The 23,967-nt window shown below is 43.1% G+C and overlaps 24 non-coding genes across 24 annotated transcripts; all 24 read left to right on the top strand.

Moving 5' to 3' along the window:
• Positions 1-178: 178 nt before the first annotated feature.
• On the top strand, positions 179-297 carry LOC128440902 (5S ribosomal RNA). The gene has a single exon (XR_008338612.1). It is a non-coding gene; the product is annotated as a 5S ribosomal RNA (ribosomal RNA).
• Positions 298-1,204: 907 nt separating this feature from the next.
• On the top strand, positions 1,205-1,323 carry LOC128440900 (5S ribosomal RNA). The gene has a single exon (XR_008338610.1). It is a non-coding gene; the product is annotated as a 5S ribosomal RNA (ribosomal RNA).
• Positions 1,324-2,232: 909 nt separating this feature from the next.
• Positions 2,233-2,351, top strand: LOC128440899 (5S ribosomal RNA). The gene has a single exon (XR_008338609.1). It is a non-coding gene; the product is annotated as a 5S ribosomal RNA (ribosomal RNA).
• Positions 2,352-3,260: 909 nt separating this feature from the next.
• LOC128440947 (5S ribosomal RNA) lies at positions 3,261-3,379 on the top strand. The gene has a single exon (XR_008338654.1). It is a non-coding gene; the product is annotated as a 5S ribosomal RNA (ribosomal RNA).
• Positions 3,380-4,288: 909 nt separating this feature from the next.
• On the top strand, positions 4,289-4,407 carry LOC128440898 (5S ribosomal RNA). Its single transcript, XR_008338608.1, has one exon. It is a non-coding gene; the product is annotated as a 5S ribosomal RNA (ribosomal RNA).
• Positions 4,408-5,314: 907 nt separating this feature from the next.
• LOC128440897 (5S ribosomal RNA) lies at positions 5,315-5,433 on the top strand. The gene has a single exon (XR_008338607.1). It is a non-coding gene; the product is annotated as a 5S ribosomal RNA (ribosomal RNA).
• Positions 5,434-6,342: 909 nt separating this feature from the next.
• Positions 6,343-6,461, top strand: LOC128440896 (5S ribosomal RNA). Its single transcript, XR_008338606.1, has one exon. It is a non-coding gene; the product is annotated as a 5S ribosomal RNA (ribosomal RNA).
• A 907-nt stretch (positions 6,462-7,368) lies between these two features.
• On the top strand, positions 7,369-7,487 carry LOC128440895 (5S ribosomal RNA). Its single transcript, XR_008338605.1, has one exon. It is a non-coding gene; the product is annotated as a 5S ribosomal RNA (ribosomal RNA).
• Positions 7,488-8,394: 907 nt separating this feature from the next.
• LOC128440969 (5S ribosomal RNA) lies at positions 8,395-8,513 on the top strand. The gene has a single exon (XR_008338674.1). It is a non-coding gene; the product is annotated as a 5S ribosomal RNA (ribosomal RNA).
• Positions 8,514-9,420: 907 nt separating this feature from the next.
• LOC128440894 (5S ribosomal RNA) lies at positions 9,421-9,539 on the top strand. The gene has a single exon (XR_008338604.1). It is a non-coding gene; the product is annotated as a 5S ribosomal RNA (ribosomal RNA).
• Positions 9,540-10,448: 909 nt separating this feature from the next.
• LOC128440893 (5S ribosomal RNA) lies at positions 10,449-10,567 on the top strand. Its single transcript, XR_008338603.1, has one exon. It is a non-coding gene; the product is annotated as a 5S ribosomal RNA (ribosomal RNA).
• Positions 10,568-11,474: 907 nt separating this feature from the next.
• Positions 11,475-11,593, top strand: LOC128440892 (5S ribosomal RNA). Its single transcript, XR_008338602.1, has one exon. It is a non-coding gene; the product is annotated as a 5S ribosomal RNA (ribosomal RNA).
• Positions 11,594-12,500: 907 nt separating this feature from the next.
• Positions 12,501-12,619, top strand: LOC128440891 (5S ribosomal RNA). Its single transcript, XR_008338601.1, has one exon. It is a non-coding gene; the product is annotated as a 5S ribosomal RNA (ribosomal RNA).
• Positions 12,620-13,528: 909 nt separating this feature from the next.
• On the top strand, positions 13,529-13,647 carry LOC128440888 (5S ribosomal RNA). Its single transcript, XR_008338599.1, has one exon. It is a non-coding gene; the product is annotated as a 5S ribosomal RNA (ribosomal RNA).
• Positions 13,648-14,554: 907 nt separating this feature from the next.
• Positions 14,555-14,673, top strand: LOC128440887 (5S ribosomal RNA). The gene has a single exon (XR_008338598.1). It is a non-coding gene; the product is annotated as a 5S ribosomal RNA (ribosomal RNA).
• A 907-nt stretch (positions 14,674-15,580) lies between these two features.
• On the top strand, positions 15,581-15,699 carry LOC128440968 (5S ribosomal RNA). The gene has a single exon (XR_008338673.1). It is a non-coding gene; the product is annotated as a 5S ribosomal RNA (ribosomal RNA).
• A 907-nt stretch (positions 15,700-16,606) lies between these two features.
• Positions 16,607-16,725, top strand: LOC128440886 (5S ribosomal RNA). Its single transcript, XR_008338597.1, has one exon. It is a non-coding gene; the product is annotated as a 5S ribosomal RNA (ribosomal RNA).
• Positions 16,726-17,634: 909 nt separating this feature from the next.
• Positions 17,635-17,753, top strand: LOC128440885 (5S ribosomal RNA). Its single transcript, XR_008338596.1, has one exon. It is a non-coding gene; the product is annotated as a 5S ribosomal RNA (ribosomal RNA).
• Positions 17,754-18,660: 907 nt separating this feature from the next.
• On the top strand, positions 18,661-18,779 carry LOC128440884 (5S ribosomal RNA). The gene has a single exon (XR_008338595.1). It is a non-coding gene; the product is annotated as a 5S ribosomal RNA (ribosomal RNA).
• A 907-nt stretch (positions 18,780-19,686) lies between these two features.
• Positions 19,687-19,805, top strand: LOC128441047 (5S ribosomal RNA). Its single transcript, XR_008338743.1, has one exon. It is a non-coding gene; the product is annotated as a 5S ribosomal RNA (ribosomal RNA).
• A 907-nt stretch (positions 19,806-20,712) lies between these two features.
• LOC128440967 (5S ribosomal RNA) lies at positions 20,713-20,831 on the top strand. The gene has a single exon (XR_008338672.1). It is a non-coding gene; the product is annotated as a 5S ribosomal RNA (ribosomal RNA).
• Positions 20,832-21,738: 907 nt separating this feature from the next.
• LOC128440966 (5S ribosomal RNA) lies at positions 21,739-21,857 on the top strand. Its single transcript, XR_008338671.1, has one exon. It is a non-coding gene; the product is annotated as a 5S ribosomal RNA (ribosomal RNA).
• Positions 21,858-22,764: 907 nt separating this feature from the next.
• On the top strand, positions 22,765-22,883 carry LOC128441046 (5S ribosomal RNA). Its single transcript, XR_008338742.1, has one exon. It is a non-coding gene; the product is annotated as a 5S ribosomal RNA (ribosomal RNA).
• Positions 22,884-23,790: 907 nt separating this feature from the next.
• LOC128441045 (5S ribosomal RNA) lies at positions 23,791-23,909 on the top strand. The gene has a single exon (XR_008338741.1). It is a non-coding gene; the product is annotated as a 5S ribosomal RNA (ribosomal RNA).
• The last annotated feature ends 58 nt before the right edge of the window (positions 23,910-23,967 follow it).

Below are 23,967 nucleotides of genomic sequence, written 5' to 3'. Positions count from 1 at the left end.
TTGAAAATTGTCATGATTTTTTTCTCTTGCAATATTGTGACGAAATTGCACCTTGAGCTTCTATTTCCTTGACATTAAATAACAATAAAACCCAGCTTCAATGTTCACAAAGCAACAATAGTCCTCATGATGGTGATGGTTCATATGTATAAATAAGGTGTTGTGCTCTGACTCCTTCGCTTACGGCCATACCACCCTGAACACGCCCGATCTCGTCCGATCTCGGAAGCTAAGCAGGGTCGGGCCTGGTTAGTACTTGGATGGGAGACCGCCTGGGAATACCAGGTGCTGTAAGCTTTTTCCAATTTTCTTTGCAACCAGCAGAGGGTGCTGCTGCTGCTGCTGCTGCTTCACAGGAGAAACGTCATGGAAAGAGCAGGAAAGACTGGCCTTTGAAGAAACGAAGGATATGGAACACACACACACATCATCACTGAAGGAAGAGAGTTAACATTCAAATGACTTTTGACATTCACACCACTGCTTTAGTCATGTACTAGTAACATATCCTTCTCAAAATGTCATTGTAGGAGCCGCATTTAAGTTTCTTATGATTTGAGTGACTCACTAATTTCTCCTTCTTTCCCACCTTTGCTGAGTGCACACCTGCGACAAGGGCTGATTGGTGCACCCCCTAAATAGGACACGGAAGTGCATGACGAGGAGAAGGCTGGCAAGCAGATACAGTTATTGGCCGTCTGTTTGTGAACTGTGCAACTTGATGTATATATGCATCCTTAATTTGTTATATTTTATTTACAATAAATGACGGCCAAAGGACGGCCTTGGACAGTCAAACTCTTACTCTTTTTTGGACACAAACTGCGCGTCAAACAATGCCATCACCAGCTTTCTCCGTGTGGCAAAAGGACAACTTGGGATCTTGGGGTTATAGGAAAAACTCAACCACGGTTTTTTCCCCATAACAGTCATATTTGGAGAGAAGGATGAAAGAGCAGCGAGTTTACGCACCATTAAAAGAAGAAACAGTGTATGAAACCGTGACATTGTCACTGAAGGAAATCATTGAAAATTGTCATGATTTTTTTCTCTTGCAATATTGTGACGAAATTGCACCTTGAGCTTCTATTTCCTTGACATTAAATAACAATAAAACCCAGCTTCAATGTTCACAAAGCAACAATAGTCCTCATGATGGTGATGGTTCATATGTATAAATAAGGTGTTGTGCTCTGACTCCTTCGCTTACGGCCATACCACCCTGAACACGCCCGATCTCGTCCGATCTCGGAAGCTAAGCAGGGTCGGGCCTGGTTAGTACTTGGATGGGAGACCGCCTGGGAATACCAGGTGCTGTAAGCTTTTTCCAATTTTCTTTGCAACCAGCAGAGGGTGCTGCTGCTGCTGCTGCTGCTTCACAGGAGAAACGTCATGGAAAGAGCAGGAAAGACTGGCCTTTGAAGAAAAGAAGGATATGGAACACACACACACATCATCACTGAAGGAAGAGAGTTAACATTCAAATGACTTTTGACATTCACACCACTGCTTTAGTCATGTACTAGTAACATATCCTTCTCAAAATGTCATTGTAGGAGCCGCATTTAAGTTTCTTATGATTTGAGTGACTCACTAATTTCTCCTTCTTTCCCACCTTTGCTGAGTGCACACCTGCGACAAGGGCTGATTGGTGCACCCCCTAAATAGGACACGGAAGTGCATGACGAGGAGAAGGCTGGCAAGCAGATACAGTTATTGGCCGTCTGTTTGTGAACTGTGCAACTTGATGTATATATGCATCCTTAATTTGTTATATTTTATTTACAATAAATGACGGCCAAAGGACGGCCTTGGACAGTCAAACTCTTACTCTTTTATTTGGACACAAACTGCGCGTCAAACAATGCCATCACCAGCTTTCTCCGTGTGGCAAAAGGACAACTTGGGATCTTGGGGTTATAGAAAAAACTCAACCACGTTTTTTTCCCCATAACAGTCATATTTGGAGAGAAGGATGAAAGAGCAGCGAGTTTACTCACCATTAAAAGAAGAAACAGTGTATGAAACCGTGACATTGTCACTGAAGGAAATCATTGAAAATTGTCATGATTTTTTTCTCTTGCAATATTGTGACGAAATTGCACCTTGAGCTTCTATTTCCTTGACATTAAATAACAATAAAACCCAGCTTCAATGTTCACAAAGCAACAATAGTCCTCATGATGGTGATGGTTCATATGTATAAATAAGGTGTTGTGCTCTGACTCCTTCGCTTACGGCCATACCACCCTGAACACGCCCGATCTCGTCCGATCTCGGAAGCTAAGCAGGGTCGGGCCTGGTTAGTACTTGGATGGGAGACCGCCTGGGAATACCAGGTGCTGTAAGCTTTTTCCAATTTTCTTTGCAACCAGCAGAGGGTGCTGCTGCTGCTGCTGCTGCTTCACAGGAGAAACGTCATGGAAAGAGCAGGAAAGACTGGCCTTTGAAGAAACGAAGGATATGGAACACACACACACATCATCACTGAAGGAAGAGAGTTAACATTCAAATGACTTTTGACATTCACACCACTGCTTTAGTCATGTACTAGTAACATATCCTTCTCAAAATGTCATTGTAGGAGCCGCATTTAAGTTTCTTATGATTTGAGTGACTCACTAATTTCTCCTTCTTTCCCACCTTTGCTGAGTGCACACCTGCGACAAGGGCTGATTGGTGCACCCCCTAAATAGGACACGGAAGTGCATGACGAGGAGAAGGCTGGCAAGCAGATACAGTTATTGGCCGTCTGTTTGTGAACTGTGCAACTTGATGTATATATGCATCCTTAATTTGTTATATTTTATTTACAATAAATGACGGCCAAAGGACGGCCTTGGACAGTCAAACTCTTACTCTTTTATTTGGACACAAACTGCGCGTCAAACAATGCCATCACCAGCTTTCTCCGTGTGGCAAAAGGACAACTTGGGATCTTGGGGTTATAGGAAAAACTCAACCACGTTTTTTTCCCCATAACAGTCATATTTGGAGAGAAGGATGAAAGAGCAGCGAGTTTACTCACCATTAAAAGAAGAAACAGTGTATGAAACCGTGACATTGTCACCGAAGGAAATCATTGAAAATTGTCATGATTTTTTTCTCTTGCAATATTGTGACGAAATTGCACCTTGAGCTTCTATTTCCTTGACATTAAATAACAATAAAACCCAGCTTCAATGTTCACAAAGCAACAATAGTCCTCATGATGGTGATGGTTCATATGTATAAATAAGGTGTTGTGCTCTGACTCCTTCGCTTACGGCCATACCACCCTGAACACGCCCGATCTCGTCCGATCTCGGAAGCTAAGCAGGGTCGGGCTTGGTTAGTACTTGGATGGGAGACCGCCTGGGAATACCAGGTGCTGTAAGCTTTTTCCAATTTTCTTTGCAACCAGCAGAGGGTGCTGCTGCTGCTGCTGCTGCTTCACAGGAGAAACGTCATGGAAAGAGCAGGAAAGACTGGCCTTTGAAGAAACGAAGGATATGGAACACACACACACATCATCACTGAAGGAAGAGAGTTAACATTCAAATGACTTTTGACATTCACACCACTGCTTTAGTCATGTACTAGTAACATATCCTTCTCAAAATGTCATTGTAGGAGCCGCATTTAAGTTTCTTATGATTTGAGTGACTCACTAATTTCTCCTTCTTTCCCACCTTTGCTGAGTGCACACCTGCGACAAGGGCTGATTGGTGCACCCCCTAAATAGGACACGGAAGTGCATGACGAGGAGAAGGCTGGCAAGCAGATACAGTTATTGGCCGTCTGTTTGTGAACTGTGCAACTTGATGTATATATGCATCCTTAATTTGTTATATTTTATTTACAATAAATGACGGCCAAAGGACGGCCTTGGACAGTCAAACTCTTACTCTTTTATTTGGACACAAACTGCGCGTCAAACAATGCCATCACCAGCTTTCTCCGTGTGGCAAAAGGACAACTTGGGATCTTGGGGTTATAGGAAAAACTCAACCACGTTTTTTTCCCCATAACAGTCATATTTGGAGAGAAGGATGAAAGAGCAGCGAGTTTACTCACCATTAAAAGAAGAAACAGTGTATGAAACCGTGACATTGTCACCGAAGGAAATCATTGAAAATTGTCATGATTTTTTTCTCTTGCAATATTGTGACGAAATTGCACCTTGAGCTTCTATTTCCTTGACATTAAATAACAATAAAACCCAGCTTCAATGTTCACAAAGCAACAATAGTCCTCATGATGGTGATGGTTCATATGTATAAATAAGGTGTTGTGCTCTGACTCCTTCGCTTACGGCCATACCACCCTGAACACGCCCGATCTCGTCCGATCTCGGAAGCTAAGCAGGGTCGGGCCTGGTTAGTACTTGGATGGGAGACCGCCTGGGAATACCAGGTGCTGTAAGCTTTTTCCAATTTTCTTTGCAACCAGCAGAGGGTGCTGCTGCTGCTGCTGCTGCTTCACAGGAGAAACGTCATGGAAAGAGCAGGAAAGACTGGCCTTTGAAGAAACGAAGGATATGGAACACACACACACATCATCACTGAAGGAAGAGAGTTAACATTCAAATGACTTTTGACATTCACACCACTGCTTTAGTCATGTACTAGTAACATATCCTTCTCAAAATGTCATTGTAGGAGCCGCATTTAAGTTTCTTATGATTTGAGTGACTCACTAATTTCTCCTTCTTTCCCACCTTTGCTGAGTGCACACCTGCGACAAGGGCTGATTGGTGCACCCCCTAAATAGGACACGGAAGTGCATGACGAGGAGAAGGCTGGCAAGCAGATACAGTTATTGGCCGTCTGTTTGTGAACTGTGCAACTTGATGTATATATGCATCCTTAATTTGTTATATTTTATTTACAATAAATGACGGCCAAAGGACGGCCTTGGACAGTCAAACTCTTACTCTTTTTTGGACACAAACTGCGCGTCAAACAATGCCATCACCAGCTTTCTCCGTGTGGCAAAAGGACAACTTGGGATCTTGGGGTTATAGGAAAAACTCAACCACGTTTTTTTCCCCATAACAGTCATATTTGGAGAGAAGGATGAAAGAGCAGCGAGTTTACTCACCATTAAAAGAAGAAACAGTGTATGAAACCGTGACATTGTCACTGAAGGAAATCATTGAAAATTGTCATGATTTTTTTCTCTTGCAATATTGTGACGAAATTGCACCTTGAGCTTCTATTTCCTTGACATTAAATAACAATAAAACCCAGCTTCAATGTTCACAAAGCAACAATAGTCCTCATGATGGTGATGGTTCATATGTATAAATAAGGTGTTGTGCTCTGACTCCTTCGCTTACGGCCATACCACCCTGAACACGCCCGATCTCGTCCGATCTCGGAAGCTAAGCAGGGTCGGGCCTGGTTAGTACTTGGATGGGAGACCGCCTGGGAATACCAGGTGCTGTAAGCTTTTTCCAATTTTCTTTGCAACCAGCAGAGGGTGCTGCTGCTGCTGCTGCTGCTTCACAGGAGAAACGTCATGGAAAGAGCAGGAAAGACTGGCCTTTGAAGAAACGAAGGATATGGAACACACACACACATCATCACTGAAGGAAGAGAGTTAACATTCAAATGACTTTTGACATTCACACCACTGCTTTAGTCATGTACTAGTAACATATCCTTCTCAAAATGTCATTGTAGGAGCCGCATTTAAGTTTCTTATGATTTGAGTGACTCACTAATTTCTCCTTCTTTCCCACCTTTGCTGAGTGCACACCTGCGACAAGGGCTGATTGGTGCACCCCCTAAATAGGACACGGAAGTGCATGACGAGGAGAAGGCTGGCAAGCAGATACAGTTATTGGCCGTCTGTTTGTGAACTGTGCAACTTGATGTATATATGCATCCTTAATTTGTTATATTTTATTTACAATAAATGACGGCCAAAGGACGGCCTTGGACAGTCAAACTCTTACTCTTTTATTTGGACACAAACTGCGCGTCAAACAATGCCATCACCAGCTTTCTCCGTGTGGCAAAAGGACAACTTGGGATCTTGGGGTTATAGGAAAAACTCAACCACGTTTTTTTCCCCATAACAGTCATATTTGGAGAGAAGGATGAAAGAGCAGCGAGTTTACTCACCATTAAAAGAAGAAACAGTGTATGAAACCGTGACATTGTCACCGAAGGAAATCATTGAAAATTGTCATGATTTTTTTCTCTTGCAATATTGTGACGAAATTGCACCTTGAGCTTCTATTTCCTTGACATTAAATAACAATAAAACCCAGCTTCAATGTTCACAAAGCAACAATAGTCCTCATGATGGTGATGGTTCATATGTATAAATAAGGTGTTGTGCTCTGACTCCTTCGCTTACGGCCATACCACCCTGAACACGCCCGATCTCGTCCGATCTCGGAAGCTAAGCAGGGTCGGGCCTGGTTAGTACTTGGATGGGAGACCGCCTGGGAATACCAGGTGCTGTAAGCTTTTTCCAATTTTCTTTGCAACCAGCAGAGGGTGCTGCTGCTGCTGCTGCTGCTTCACAGGAGAAACGTCATGGAAAGAGCAGGAAAGACTGGCCTTTGAAGAAACGAAGGATATGGAACACACACACACATCATCACTGAAGGAAGAGAGTTAACATTCAAATGACTTTTGACATTCACACCACTGCTTTAGTCATGTACTAGTAACATATCCTTCTCAAAATGTCATTGTAGGAGCCGCATTTAAGTTTCTTATGATTTGAGTGACTCACTAATTTCTCCTTCTTTCCCACCTTTGCTGAGTGCACACCTGCGACAAGGGCTGATTGGTGCACCCCCTAAATAGGACACGGAAGTGCATGACGAGGAGAAGGCTGGCAAGCAGATACAGTTATTGGCCGTCTGTTTGTGAACTGTGCAACTTGATGTATATATGCATCCTTAATTTGTTATATTTTATTTACAATAAATGACGGCCAAAGGACGGCCTTGGACAGTCAAACTCTTACTCTTTTTTGGACACAAACTGCGCGTCAAACAATGCCATCACCAGCTTTCTCCGTGTGGCAAAAGGACAACTTGGGATCTTGGGGTTATAGGAAAAACTCAACCACGGTTTTTTCCCCATAACAGTCATATTTGGAGAGAAGGATGAAAGAGCAGCGAGTTTACGCACCATTAAAAGAAGAAACAGTGTATGAAACCGTGACATTGTCACTGAAGGAAATCATTGAAAATTGTCATGATTTTTTTCTCTTGCAATATTGTGACGAAATTGCACCTTGAGCTTCTATTTCCTTGACATTAAATAACAATAAAACCCAGCTTCAATGTTCACAAAGCAACAATAGTCCTCATGATGGTGATGGTTCATATGTATAAATAAGGTGTTGTGCTCTGACTCCTTCGCTTACGGCCATACCACCCTGAACACGCCCGATCTCGTCCGATCTCGGAAGCTAAGCAGGGTCGGGCCTGGTTAGTACTTGGATGGGAGACCGCCTGGGAATACCAGGTGCTGTAAGCTTTTTCCAATTTTCTTTGCAACCAGCAGAGGGTGCTGCTGCTGCTGCTGCTGCTTCACAGGAGAAACGTCATGGAAAGAGCAGGAAAGACTGGCCTTTGAAGAAACGAAGGATATGGAACACACACACACATCATCACTGAAGGAAGAGAGTTAACATTCAAATGACTTTTGACATTCACACCACTGCTTTAGTCATGTACTAGTAACATATCCTTCTCAAAATGTCATTGTAGGAGCCGCATTTAAGTTTCTTATGATTTGAGTGACTCACTAATTTCTCCTTCTTTCCCACCTTTGCTGAGTGCACACCTGCGACAAGAGCTGATTGGTGCACCCCCTAAATAGGACACGGAAGTGCATGACGAGGAGAAGGCTGGCAAGCAGATACAGTTATTGGCCGTCTGTTTGTGAAGTGTGCAACTTGATGTATATATGCATCCTTAATTTGTTATATTTTATTTACAATAAATGACGGCCAAAGGACGGCCTTGGACAGTCAAACTCTTACTCTTTTTTGGACACAAACTGCGCGTCAAACAATGCCATCACCAGCTTTCTCCGTGTGGCAAAAGGACAACTTGGGATCTTGGGGTTATAGGAAAAACTCAACCACGGTTTTTTCCCCATAACAGTCATATTTGGAGAGAAGGATGAAAGAGCAGCGAGTTTACGCACCATTAAAAGAAGAAACAGTGTATGAAACCGTGACATTGTCACTGAAGGAAATCATTGAAAATTGTCATGATTTTTTTCTCTTGCAATATTGTGACGAAATTGCACCTTGAGCTTCTATTTCCTTGACATTAAATAACAATAAAACCCAGCTTCAATGTTCACAAAGCAACAATAGTCCTCATGATGGTGATGGTTCATATGTATAAATAAGGTGTTGTGCTCTGACTCCTTCGCTTACGGCCATACCACCCTGAACACGCCCGATCTCGTCCGATCTGGGAAGCTAAGCAGGGTCGGGCCTGGTTAGTACTTGGATGGGAGACCGCCTGGGAATACCAGGTGCTGTAAGCTTTTTCCAATTTTCTTTGCAACCAGCAGAGGGTGCTGCTGCTGCTGCTGCTGCTTCACAGGAGAAACGTCATGGAAAGAGCAGGAAAGACTGGCCTTTGAAGAAACGAAGGATATGGAACACACACACACATCATCACTGAAGGAAGAGAGTTAACATTCAAATGACTTTTGACATTCACACCACTGCTTTAGTCATGTACTAGTAACATATCCTTCTCAAAATGTCATTGTAGGAGCCGCATTTAAGTTTCTTATGATTTGAGTGACTCACTAATTTCTCCTTCTTTCCCACCTTTGCTGAGTGCACACCTGCGACAAGGGCTGATTGGTGCACCCCCTAAATAGGACACGGAAGTGCATGACGAGGAGAAGGCTGGCAAGCAGATACAGTTATTGGCCGTCTGTTTGTGAACTGTGCAACTTGATGTATATATGCATCCTTAATTTGTTATATTTTATTTACAATAAATGACGGCCAAAGGACGGCCTTGGACAGTCAAACTCTTACTCTTTTTTGGACACAAACTGCGCGTCAAACAATGCCATCACCAGCTTTCTCCGTGTGGCAAAAGGACAACTTGGGATCTTGGGGTTATAGGAAAAACTCAACCACGTTTTTTTCCCCATAACAGTCATATTTGGAGAGAAGGATGAAAGAGCAGCGAGTTTACTCACCATTAAAAGAAGAAACAGTGTATGAAACCGTGACATTGTCACTGAAGGAAATCATTGAAAATTGTCATGATTTTTTTCTCTTGCAATATTGTGACGAAATTGCACCTTGAGCTTCTATTTCCTTGACATTAAATAACAATAAAACCCAGCTTCAATGTTCACAAAGCAACAATAGTCCTCATGATGGTGATGGTTCATATGTATAAATAAGGTGTTGTGCTCTGACTCCTTCGCTTACGGCCATACCACCCTGAACACGCCCGATCTCGTCCGATCTCGGAAGCTAAGCAGGGTCGGGCCTGGTTAGTACTTGGATGGGAGACCGCCTGGGAATACCAGGTGCTGTAAGCTTTTTCCAATTTTCTTTGCAACCAGCAGAGGGTGCTGCTGCTGCTGCTGCTGCTTCACAGGAGAAACGTCATGGAAAGAGCAGGAAAGACTGGCCTTTGAAGAAACGAAGGATATGGAACACACACACACATCATCACTGAAGGAAGAGAGTTAACATTCAAATGACTTTTGACATTCACACCACTGCTTTAGTCATGTACTAGTAACATATCCTTCTCAAAATGTCATTGTAGGAGCCGCATTTAAGTTTCTTATGATTTGAGTGACTCACTAATTTCTCCTTCTTTCCCACCTTTGCTGAGTGCACACCTGCGACAAGGGCTGATTGGTGCACCCCCTAAATAGGACACGGAAGTGCATGACGAGGAGAAGGCTGGCAAGCAGATACAGTTATTGGCCGTCTGTTTGTGAACTGTGCAACTTGATGTATATATGCATCCTTAATTTGTTATATTTTATTTACAATAAATGACGGCCAAAGGACGGCCTTGGACAGTCAAACTCTTACTCTTTTATTTGGACACAAACTGCGCGTCAAACAATGCCATCACCAGCTTTCTCCGTGTGGCAAAAGGACAACTTGGGATCTTGGGGTTATAGGAAAAACTCAACCACGTTTTTTTCCCCATAACAGTCATATTTGGAGAGAAGGATGAAAGAGCAGCGAGTTTACGCACCATTAAAAGAAGAAACAGTGTATGAAACCGTGACATTGTCACTGAAGGAAATCATTGAAAATTGTCATGATTTTTTTCTCTTGCAATATTGTGACGAAATTGCACCTTGAGCTTCTATTTCCTTGACATTAAATAACAATAAAACCCAGCTTCAATGTTCACAAAGCAACAATAGTCCTCATGATGGTGATGGTTCATATGTATAAATAAGGTGTTGTGCTCTGACTCCTTCGCTTACGGCCATACCACCCTGAACACGCCCGATCTCGTCCGATCTCGGAAGCTAAGCAGGGTCGGGCCTGGTTAGTACTTGGATGGGAGACCGCCTGGGAATACCAGGTGCTGTAAGCTTTTTCCAATTTTCTTTGCAACCAGCAGAGGGTGCTGCTGCTGCTGCTGCTGCTTCACAGGAGAAACGTCATGGAAAGAGCAGGAAAGACTGGCCTTTGAAGAAACGAAGGATATGGAACACACACACACATCATCACTGAAGGAAGAGAGTTAACATTCAAATGACTTTTGACATTCACACCACTGCTTTAGTCATGTACTAGTAACATATCCTTCTCAAAATGTCATTGTAGGAGCCGCATTTAAGTTTCTTATGATTTGAGTGACTCACTAATTTCTCCTTCTTTCCCACCTTTGCTGAGTGCACACCTGCGACAAGAGCTGATTGGTGCACCCCCTAAATAGGACACGGAAGTGCATGACGAGGAGAAGGCTGGCAAGCAGATACAGTTATTGGCCGTCTGTTTGTGAAGTGTGCAACTTGATGTATATATGCATCCTTAATTTGTTATATTTTATTTACAATAAATGACGGCCAAAGGACGGCCTTGGACAGTCAAACTCTTACTCTTTTTTGGACACAAACTGCGCGTCAAACAATGCCATCACCAGCTTTCTCCGTGTGGCAAAAGGACAACTTGGGATCTTGGGGTTATAGGAAAAACTCAACCACGGTTTTTTCCCCATAACAGTCATATTTGGAGAGAAGGATGAAAGAGCAGCGAGTTTACTCACCATTAAAAGAAGAAACAGTGTATGAAACCGTGACATTGTCACCGAAGGAAATCATTGAAAATTGTCATGATTTTTTTCTCTTGCAATATTGTGACGAAATTGCACCTTGAGCTTCTATTTCCTTGACATTAAATAACAATAAAACCCAGCTTCAATGTTCACAAAGCAACAATAGTCCTCATGATGGTGATGGTTCATATGTATAAATAAGGTGTTGTGCTCTGACTCCTTCGCTTACGGCCATACCACCCTGAACACGCCCGATCTCGTCCGATCTCGGAAGCTAAGCAGGGTCGGGCCTGGTTAGTACTTGGATGGGAGACCGCCTGGGAATACCAGGTGCTGTAAGCTTTTTCCAATTTTCTTTGCAACCAGCAGAGGGTGCTGCTGCTGCTGCTGCTGCTTCACAGGAGAAACGTCATGGAAAGAGCAGGAAAGACTGGCCTTTGAAGAAACGAAGGATATGGAACACACACACACATCATCACTGAAGGAAGAGAGTTAACATTCAAATGACTTTTGACATTCACACCACTGCTTTAGTCATGTACTAGTAACATATCCTTCTCAAAATGTCATTGTAGGAGCCGCATTTAAGTTTCTTATGATTTGAGTGACTCACTAATTTCTCCTTCTTTCCCACCTTTGCTGAGTGCACACCTGCGACAAGGGCTGATTGGTGCACCCCCTAAATAGGACACGGAAGTGCATGACGAGGAGAAGGCTGGCAAGCAGATACAGTTATTGGCCGTCTGTTTGTGAACTGTGCAACTTGATGTATATATGCATCCTTAATTTGTTATATTTTATTTACAATAAATGACGGCCAAAGGACGGCCTTGGACAGTCAAACTCTTACTCTTTTTTGGACACAAACTGCGCGTCAAACAATGCCATCACCAGCTTTCTCCGTGTGGCAAAAGGACAACTTGGGATCTTGGGGTTATAGGAAAAACTCAACCACGTTTTTTTCCCCATAACAGTCATATTTGGAGAGAAGGATGAAAGAGCAGCGAGTTTACTCACCATTAAAAGAAGAAACAGTGTATGAAACCGTGACATTGTCACTGAAGGAAATCATTGAAAATTGTCATGATTTTTTTCTCTTGCAATATTGTGACGAAATTGCACCTTGAGCTTCTATTTCCTTGACATTAAATAACAATAAAACCCAGCTTCAATGTTCACAAAGCAACAATAGTCCTCATGATGGTGATGGTTCATATGTATAAATAAGGTGTTGTGCTCTGACTCCTTCGCTTACGGCCATACCACCCTGAACACGCCCGATCTCGTCCGATCTCGGAAGCTAAGCAGGGTCGGGCCTGGTTAGTACTTGGATGGGAGACCGCCTGGGAATACCAGGTGCTGTAAGCTTTTTCCAATTTTCTTTGCAACCAGCAGAGGGTGCTGCTGCTGCTGCTGCTGCTTCACAGGAGAAACGTCATGGAAAGAGCAGGAAAGACTGGCCTTTGAAGAAACGAAGGATATGGAACACACACACACATCATCACTGAAGGAAGAGAGTTAACATTCAAATGACTTTTGACATTCACACCACTGCTTTAGTCATGTACTAGTAACATATCCTTCTCAAAATGTCATTGTAGGAGCCGCATTTAAGTTTCTTATGATTTGAGTGACTCACTAATTTCTCCTTCTTTCCCACCTTTGCTGAGTGCACACCTGCGACAAGGGCTGATTGGTGCACCCCCTAAATAGGACACGGAAGTGCATGACGAGGAGAAGGCTGGCAAGCAGATACAGTTATTGGCCGTCTGTTTGTGAACTGTGCAACTTGATGTATATATGCATCCTTAATTTGTTATATTTTATTTACAATAAATGACGGCCAAAGGACGGCCTTGGACAGTCAAACTCTTACTCTTTTATTTGGACACAAACTGCGCGTCAAACAATGCCATCACCAGCTTTCTCCGTGTGGCAAAAGGACAACTTGGGATCTTGGGGTTATAGGAAAAACTCAACCACGTTTTTTTCCCCATAACAGTCATATTTGGAGAGAAGGATGAAAGAGCAGCGAGTTTACTCACCATTAAAAGAAGAAACAGTGTATGAAACCGTGACATTGTCACCGAAGGAAATCATTGAAAATTGTCATGATTTTTTTCTCTTGCAATATTGTGACGAAATTGCACCTTGAGCTTCTATTTCCTTGACATTAAATAACAATAAAACCCAGCTTCAATGTTCACAAAGCAACAATAGTCCTCATGATGGTGATGGTTCATATGTATAAATAAGGTGTTGTGCTCTGACTCCTTCGCTTACGGCCATACCACCCTGAACACGCCCGATCTCGTCCGATCTCGGAAGCTAAGCAGGGTCGGGCCTGGTTAGTACTTGGATGGGAGACCGCCTGGGAATACCAGGTGCTGTAAGCTTTTTCCAATTTTCTTTGCAACCAGCAGAGGGTGCTGCTGCTGCTGCTGCTGCTTCACAGGAGAAACGTCATGGAAAGAGCAGGAAAGACTGGCCTTTGAAGAAACGAAGGATATGGAACACACACACACATCATCACTGAAGGAAGAGAGTTAACATTCAAATGACTTTTGACATTCACACCACTGCTTTAGTCATGTACTAGTAACATATCCTTCTCAAAATGTCATTGTAGGAGCCGCATTTAAGTTTCTTATGATTTGAGTGACTCACTAATTTCTCCTTCTTTCCCACCTTTGCTGAGTGCACACCTGCGACAAGGGCTGATTGGTGCACCCCCTAAATAGGACACGGAAGTGCATGACGAGGAGAAGGCTGGCAAGCAGATACAGTTATTGGCCGTCTGTTTGTGAACTGTGCAACTTGATGTATATATGCATCCTTAATTTGTTATATTTTATTTACAATAAATGACGGCCAAAGGACGGCCTTGGACAGTCAAACTCTTACTCTTTTTTGGACACAAACTGCGCGTCAAACAATGCCATCACCAGCTTTCTCCGTGTGGCAAAAGGACAACTTGGGATCTTGGGGTTATAGGAAAAACTCAACCACGGTTTTTTCCCCATAACAGTCATATTTGGAGAGAAGGATGAAAGAGCAGCGAGTTTACGCACCATTAAAAGAAGAAACAGTGTATGAAACCGTGACATTGTCACTGAAGGAAATCATTGAAAATTGTCATGATTTTTTTCTCTTGCAATATTGTGACGAAATTGCACCTTGAGCTTCTATTTCCTTGACATTAAATAACAATAAAACCCAGCTTCAATGTTCACAAAGCAACAATAGTCCTCATGATGGTGATGGTTCATATGTATAAATAAGGTGTTGTGCTCTGACTCCTTCGCTTACGGCCATACCACCCTGAACACGCCCGATCTCGTCCGATCTCGGAAGCTAAGCAGGGTCGGGCCTGGTTAGTACTTGGATGGGAGACCGCCTGGGAATACCAGGTGCTGTAAGCTTTTTCCAATTTTCTTTGCAACCAGCAGAGGGTGCTGCTGCTGCTGCTGCTGCTTCACAGGAGAAACGTCATGGAAAGAGCAGGAAAGACTGGCCTTTGAAGAAACGAAGGATATGGAACACACACACACATCATCACTGAAGGAAGAGAGTTAACATTCAAATGACTTTTGACATTCACACCACTGCTTTAGTCATGTACTAGTAACATATCCTTCTCAAAATGTCATTGTAGGAGCCGCATTTAAGTTTCTTAGGATTTGAGTGACTCACTAATTTCTCCTTCTTTCCCACCTTTGCTGAGTGCACACCTGCGACAAGAGCTGATTGGTGCACCCCCTAAATAGGACACGGAAGTGCATGACGAGGAGAAGGCTGGCAAGCAGATACAGTTATTGGCCGTCTGTTTGTGAAGTGTGCAACTTGATGTATATATGCATCCTTAATTTGTTATATTTTATTTACAATAAATGACGGCCAAAGGACGGCCTTGGACAGTCAAACTCTTACTCTTTTTTGGACACAAACTGCGCGTCAAACAATGCCATCACCAGCTTTCTCCGTGTGGCAAAAGGACAACTTGGGATCTTGGGGTTATAGGAAAAACTCAACCACGGTTTTTTCCCCATAACAGTCATATTTGGAGAGAAGGATGAAAGAGCAGCGAGTTTACGCACCATTAAAAGAAGAAACAGTGTATGAAACCGTGACATTGTCACTGAAGGAAATCATTGAAAATTGTCATGATTTTTTTCTCTTGCAATATTGTGACGAAATTGCACCTTGAGCTTCTATTTCCTTGACATTAAATAACAATAAAACCCAGCTTCAATGTTCACAAAGCAACAATAGTCCTCATGATGGTGATGGTTCATATGTATAAATAAGGTGTTGTGCTCTGACTCCTTCGCTTACGGCCATACCACCCTGAACACGCCCGATCTCGTCCGATCTGGGAAGCTAAGCAGGGTCGGGCCTGGTTAGTACTTGGATGGGAGACCGCCTGGGAATACCAGGTGCTGTAAGCTTTTTCCAATTTTCTTTGCAACCAGCAGAGGGTGCTGCTGCTGCTGCTGCTGCTTCACAGGAGAAACGTCATGGAAAGAGCAGGAAAGACTGGCCTTTGAAGAAACGAAGGATATGGAACACACACACACATCATCACTGAAGGAAGAGAGTTAACATTCAAATGACTTTTGACATTCACACCACTGCTTTAGTCATGTACTAGTAACATATCCTTCTCAAAATGTCATTGTAGGAGCCGCATTTAAGTTTCTTATGATTTGAGTGACTCACTAATTTCTCCTTCTTTCCCACCTTTGCTGAGTGCACACCTGCGACAAGGGCTGATTGGTGCACCCCCTAAATAGGACACGGAAGTGCATGACGAGGAGAAGGCTGGCAAGCAGATACAGTTATTGGCCGTCTGTTTGTGAACTGTGCAACTTGATGTATATATGCATCCTTAATTTGTTATATTTTATTTACAATAAATGACGGCCAAAGGACGGCCTTGGACAGTCAAACTCTTACTCTTTTTTGGACACAAACTGCGCGTCAAACAATGCCATCACCAGCTTTCTCCGTGTGGCAAAAGGACAACTTGGGATCTTGGGGTTATAGGAAAAACTCAACCACGTTTTTTTCCCCATAACAGTCATATTTGGAGAGAAGGATGAAAGAGCAGCGAGTTTACTCACCATTAAAAGAAGAAACAGTGTATGAAACCGTGACATTGTCACTGAAGGAAATCATTGAAAATTGTCATGATTTTTTTCTCTTGCAATATTGTGACGAAATTGCACCTTGAGCTTCTATTTCCTTGACATTAAATAACAATAAAACCCAGCTTCAATGTTCACAAAGCAACAATAGTCCTCATGATGGTGATGGTTCATATGTATAAATAAGGTGTTGTGCTCTGACTCCTTCGCTTACGGCCATACCACCCTGAACACGCCCGATCTCGTCCGATCTCGGAAGCTAAGCAGGGTCGGGCCTGGTTAGTACTTGGATGGGAGACCGCCTGGGAATACCAGGTGCTGTAAGCTTTTTCCAATTTTCTTTGCAACCAGCAGAGGGTGCTGCTGCTGCTGCTGCTGCTTCACAGGAGAAACGTCATGGAAAGAGCAGGAAAGACTGGCCTTTGAAGAAACGAAGGATATGGAACACACACACACATCATCACTGAAGGAAGAGAGTTAACATTCAAATGACTTTTGACATTCACACCACTGCTTTAGTCATGTACTAGTAACATATCCTTCTCAAAATGTCATTGTAGGAGCCGCATTTAAGTTTCTTATGATTTGAGTGACTCACTAATTTCTCCTTCTTTCCCACCTTTGCTGAGTGCACACCTGCGACAAGGGCTGATTGGTGCACCCCCTAAATAGGACACGGAAGTGCATGACGAGGAGAAGGCTGGCAAGCAGATACAGTTATTGGCCGTCTGTTTGTGAACTGTGCAACTTGATGTATATATGCATCCTTAATTTGTTATATTTTATTTACAATAAATGACGGCCAAAGGACGGCCTTGGACAGTCAAACTCTTACTCTTTTATTTGGACACAAACTGCGCGTCAAACAATGCCATCACCAGCTTTCTCCGTGTGGCAAAAGGACAACTTGGGATCTTGGGGTTATAGGAAAAACTCAACCACGTTTTTTTCCCCATAACAGTCATATTTGGAGAGAAGGATGAAAGAGCAGCGAGTTTACTCACCATTAAAAGAAGAAACAGTGTATGAAACCGTGACATTGTCACCGAAGGAAATCATTGAAAATTGTCATGATTTTTTTCTCTTGCAATATTGTGACGAAATTGCACCTTGAGCTTCTATTTCCTTGACATTAAATAACAATAAAACCCAGCTTCAATGTTCACAAAGCAACAATAGTCCTCATGATGGTGATGGTTCATATGTATAAATAAGGTGTTGTGCTCTGACTCCTTCGCTTACGGCCATACCACCCTGAACACGCCCGATCTCGTCCGATCTCGGAAGCTAAGCAGGGTCGGGCCTGGTTAGTACTTGGATGGGAGACCGCCTGGGAATACCAGGTGCTGTAAGCTTTTTCCAATTTTCTTTGCAACCAGCAGAGGGTGCTGCTGCTGCTGCTGCTGCTTCACAGGAGAAACGTCATGGAAAGAGCAGGAAAGACTGGCCTTTGAAGAAACGAAGGATATGGAACACACACACACATCATCACTGAAGGAAGAGAGTTAACATTCAAATGACTTTTGACATTCACACCACTGCTTTAGTCATGTACTAGTAACATATCCTTCTCAAAATGTCATTGTAGGAGCCGCATTTAAGTTTCTTATGATTTGAGTGACTCACTAATTTCTCCTTCTTTCCCACCTTTGCTGAGTGCACACCTGCGACAAGGGCTGATTGGTGCACCCCCTAAATAGGACACGGAAGTGCATGACGAGGAGAAGGCTGGCAAGCAGATACAGTTATTGGCCGTCTGTTTGTGAACTGTGCAACTTGATGTATATATGCATCCTTAATTTGTTATATTTTATTTACAATAAATGACGGCCAAAGGACGGCCTTGGACAGTCAAACTCTTACTCTTTTTTGGACACAAACTGCGCGTCAAACAATGCCATCACCAGCTTTCTCCGTGTGGCAAAAGGACAACTTGGGATCTTGGGGTTATAGGAAAAACTCAACCACGGTTTTTTCCCCATAACAGTCATATTTGGAGAGAAGGATGAAAGAGCAGCGAGTTTACGCACCATTAAAAGAAGAAACAGTGTATGAAACCGTGACATTGTCACTGAAGGAAATCATTGAAAATTGTCATGATTTTTTTCTCTTGCAATATTGTGACGAAATTGCACCTTGAGCTTCTATTTCCTTGACATTAAATAACAATAAAACCCAGCTTCAATGTTCACAAAGCAACAATAGTCCTCATGATGGTGATGGTTCATATGTATAAATAAGGTGTTGTGCTCTGACTCCTTCGCTTACGGCCATACCACCCTGAACACGCCCGATCTCGTCCGATCTCGGAAGCTAAGCAGGGTCGGGCCTGGTTAGTACTTGGATGGGAGACCGCCTGGGAATACCAGGTGCTGTAAGCTTTTTCCAATTTTCTTTGCAACCAGCAGAGGGTGCTGCTGCTGCTGCTGCTGCTTCACAGGAGAAACGTCATGGAAAGAGCAGGAAAGACTGGCCTTTGAAGAAACGAAGGATATGGAACACACACACACATCATCACTGAAGGAAGAGAGTTAACATTCAAATGACTTTTGACATTCACACCACTGCTTTAGTCATGTACTAGTAACATATCCTTCTCAAAATGTCATTGTAGGAGCCGCATTTAAGTTTCTTATGATTTGAGTGACTCACTAATTTCTCCTTCTTTCCCACCTTTGCTGAGTGCACACCTGCGACAAGAGCTGATTGGTGCACCCCCTAAATAGGACACGGAAGTGCATGACGAGGAGAAGGCTGGCAAGCAGATACAGTTATTGGCCGTCTGTTTGTGAAGTGTGCAACTTGATGTATATATGCATCCTTAATTTGTTATATTTTATTTACAATAAATGACGGCCAAAGGACGGCCTTGGACAGTCAAACTCTTACTCTTTTTTGGACACAAACTGCGCGTCAAACAATGCCATCACCAGCTTTCTCCGTGTGGCAAAAGGACAACTTGGGATCTTGGGGTTATAGGAAAAACTCAACCACGGTTTTTTCCCCATAACAGTCATATTTGGAGAGAAGGATGAAAGAGCAGCGAGTTTACGCACCATTAAAAGAAGAAACAGTGTATGAAACCGTGACATTGTCACTGAAGGAAATCATTGAAAATTGTCATGATTTTTTTCTCTTGCAATATTGTGACGAAATTGCACCTTGAGCTTCTATTTCCTTGACATTAAATAACAATAAAACCCAGCTTCAATGTTCACAAAGCAACAATAGTCCTCATGATGGTGATGGTTCATATGTATAAATAAGGTGTTGTGCTCTGACTCCTTCGCTTACGGCCATACCACCCTGAACACGCCCGATCTCGTCCGATCTCGGAAGCTAAGCAGGGTCGGGCCTGGTTAGTACTTGGATGGGAGACCGCCTGGGAATACCAGGTGCTGTAAGCTTTTTCCAATTTTCTTTGCAACCAGCAGAGGGTGCTGCTGCTGCTGCTGCTGCTTCACAGGAGAAACGTCATGGAAAGAGCAGGAAAGACTGGCCTTTGAAGAAACGAAGGATATGGAACACACACACACATCATCACTGAAGGAAGAGAGTTAACATTCAAATGACTTTTGACATTCACACCACTGCTTTAGTCATGTACTAGTAACATATCCTTCTCAAAATGTCATTGTAGGAGCCGCATTTAAGTTTCTTATGATTTGAGTGACTCACTAATTTCTCCTTCTTTCCCACCTTTGCTGAGTGCACACCTGCGACAAGGGATGATTGGTGCACCCCCTAAATAGGACACGGAAGTGCATGACGAGGAGAAGGCTGGCAAGCAGATACAGTTATTGGCCGTCTGTTTGTGAACTGTGCAACTTGATGTATATATGCATCCTTAATTTGTTATATTTTATTTACAATAAATGACGGCCAAAGGACGGCCTTGGACAGTCAAACTCTTACTCTTTTTTGGACACAAACTGCGCGTCAAACAATGCCATCACCAGCTTTCTCCGTGTGGCAAAAGGACAACTTGGGATCTTGGGGTTATAGGAAAAACTCAACCACGGTTTTTTCCCCATAACAGTCATATTTGGAGAGAAGGATGAAAGAGCAGCGAGTTTACGCACCATTAAAAGAAGAAACAGTGTATGAAACCGTGACATTGTCACTGAAGGAAATCATTGAAAATTGTCATGATTTTTTTCTCTTGCAATATTGTGACGAAATTGCACCTTGAGCTTCTATTTCCTTGACATTAAATAACAATAAAACCCAGCTTCAATGTTCACAAAGCAACAATAGTCCTCATGATGGTGATGGTTCATATGTATAAATAAGGTGTTGTGCTCTGACTCCTTCGCTTACGGCCATACCACCCTGAACACGCCCGATCTCGTCCGATCTGGGAAGCTAAGCAGGGTCGGGCCTGGTTAGTACTTGGATGGGAGACCGCCTGGGAATACCAGGTGCTGTAAGCTTTTTCCAATTTTCTTTGCAACCAGCAGAGGGTGCTGCTGCTGCTGCTGCTGCTTCACAGGAGAAACGTCATGGAAAGAGCAGGAAAGACTGGCCTTTGAAGAAACGAAGGATATGGAACACACACACACATCATCACTGAAGGAAGAGAGTTAACATTCAAATGACTTTTGACATTCACACCACTGCTTTAGTCATGTACTAGTAACATATCCTTCTCAAAATGTCATTGTAGGAGCCGCATTTAAGTTTCTTATGATTTGAGTGACTCACTAATTTCTCCTTCTTTCCCACCTTTGCTGAGTGCACACCTGCGACAAGGGATGATTGGTGCACCCCCTAAATAGGACACGGAAGTGCATGACGAGGAGAAGGCTGGCAAGCAGATACAGTTATTGGCCGTCTGTTTGTGAACTGTGCAACTTGATGTATATATGCATCCTTAATTTGTTATATTTTATTTACAATAAATGACGGCCAAAGGACGGCCTTGGACAGTCAAACTCTTACTCTTTTTTGGACACAAACTGCGCGTCAAACAATGCCATCACCAGCTTTCTCCGTGTGGCAAAAGGACAACTTGGGATCTTGGGGTTATAGGAAAAACTCAACCACGTTTTTTTCCCCATAACAGTCATATTTGGAGAGAAGGATGAAAGAGCAGCGAGTTTACGCACCATTAAAAGAAGAAACAGTGTATGAAACCGTGACATTGTCACTGAAGGAAATCATTGAAAATTGTCATGATTTTTTTCTCTTGCAATATTGTGACGAAATTGCACCTTGAGCTTCTATTTCCTTGACATTAAATAACAATAAAACCCAGCTTCAATGTTCACAAAGCAACAATAGTCCTCATGATGGTGATGGTTCATATGTATAAATAAGGTGTTGTGCTCTGACTCCTTCGCTTACGGCCATACCACCCTGAACACGCCCGATCTCGTCCGATCTGGGAAGCTAAGCAGGGTCGGGCCTGGTTAGTACTTGGATGGGAGACCGCCTGGGAATACCAGGTGCTGTAAGCTTTTTCCAATTTTCTTTGCAACCAGCAGAGGGTGCTGCTGCTGCTGCTGCTGCTTCACAGGAGAAACGTCATGGAAAGAGCAGGAAAGACTGGCCTTTGAAGAAACGAAGGATATGGAACACACACACACATCATCACTGAAGGAAGAGAGTTAACATTCAAATGACTTTTGACATTCACACCACTGCTTTAGTCATGTACTAGTAACATATCCTTCTCAAAATGTCATTGTAGGAGCCGCATTTAAGTTTCTTATGATTTGAGTGACTCACTAATTTCTCCTTCTTTCCCACCTTTGCTGAGTGCACACCTGCGACAAGGGCTGATTGGTGCACCCCCTAAATAGGACACGGAAGTGCATGACGAGGAGAAGGCTGGCAAGCAGATACAGTTATTGGCCGTCTGTTTGTGAACTGTGCAACTTGATGTATATATGCATCCTTAATTTGTTATATTTTATTTACAATAAATGACGGCCAAAGGACGGCCTTGGACAGTCAAACTCTTACTCTTTTTTGGACACAAACTGCGCGTCAAACAATGCCATCACCAGCTTTCTCCGTGTGGCAAAAGGACAACTTGGGATCTTGGGGTTATAGGAAAAACTCAACCACGGTTTTTTCCCCATAACAGTCATATTTGGAGAGAAGGATGAAAGAGCAGCGAGTTTACGCACCATTAAAAGAAGAAACAGTGTATGAAACCGTGACATTGTCACTGAAGGAAATCATTGAAAATTGTCATGATTTTTTTCTCTTGCAATATTGTGACGAAATTGCACCTTGAGCTTCTATTTCCTTGACATTAAATAACAATAAAGCCCAGCTTCAATGTTCACAAAGCAACAATAGTCCTCATGATGGTGATGGTTCATATGTATAAATAAGGTGTTGTGCTCTGACTCCTTCGCTTACGGCCATACCACCCTGAACACGCCCGATCTCGTCCGATCTCGGAAGCTAAGCAGGGTCGGGCCTGGTTAGTACTTGGATGGGAGACCGCCTGGGAATACCAGGTGCTGTAAGCTTTTTCCAATTTTCTTTGCAACCAGCAGAGGGTGCTGCTGCTGCTGCTGCTGCTTCACAGGAGAAACGTCATGGAAAGAGCAGGAAAGACTGGCCTTTGAAGAAACGAAGGATATGGAACACACACACACATCATCACTGAAGGAAGAGAGTTAACATTCAAATGACTTTTGACATTCACACCACTGCTTTAGTCATGTACTAGTAACATATCCTTCTCAAAATGTCATTGTAGGAGCCGCATTTAAGTTTCTTATGATTTGAGTGACTCACTAATTTCTCCTTCTTTCCCACCTTTGCTGAGTGCACACCTGCGACAAGGGCTGATTGGTGCACCCCCTAAATAGGACACGGAAGTGCATGACGAGGAGAAGGCTGGCAAGCAGATACAGTTATTGGCCGTCTGTTTGTGAACTGTGCAACTTGATGTATATATGCATCCTTAATTTGTTATATTTTATTTACAATAAATGACGGCCAAAGGACGGCCTTGGACAGTCAAACTCTTACTCTTTTTTGGACACAAACTGCGCGTCAAACAATGCCATCACCAGCTTTCTCCGTGTGGCAAAAGGACAACTTGGGATCTTGGGGTTATAGGAAAAACTCAACCACGGTTTTTTCCCCATAACAGTCATATTTGGAGAGAAGGATGAAAGAGCAGCGAGTTTACGCACCATTAAAAGAAGAAACAGTGTATGAAACCGTGACATTGTCACTGAAGGAAATCATTGAAAATTGTCATGATTTTTTTCTCTTGCAATATTGTGACGAAATTGCACCTTGAGCTTCTATTTCCTTGACATTAAATAACAATAAAACCCAGCTTCAATGTTCACAAAGCAACAATAGTCCTCATGATGGTGATGGTTCATATGTATAAATAAGGTGTTGTGCTCTGACTCCTTCGCTTACGGCCATACCACCCTGAACACGCCCGATCTCGTCCGATCTCGGAAGCTAAGCAGGGTCGGGCCTGGTTAGTACTTGGATGGGAGACCGCCTGGGAATACCAGGTGCTGTAAGCTTTTTCCAATTTTCTTTGCAACCAGCAGAGGGTGCTGCTGCTGCTGCTGCTGCTTCACA

The sequence above is a fragment of the Pleuronectes platessa genome, chromosome 5 (genome assembly GCF_947347685.1).
Source record: "Pleuronectes platessa chromosome 5, fPlePla1.1, whole genome shotgun sequence".
In the NCBI taxonomy this organism is placed as follows: Eukaryota; Metazoa; Chordata; class Actinopteri; order Pleuronectiformes; family Pleuronectidae; genus Pleuronectes; species Pleuronectes platessa.
Note: the sequence above shows the minus strand (reverse complement) of the source record. Positions and strands in the feature narration are given on the sequence as shown.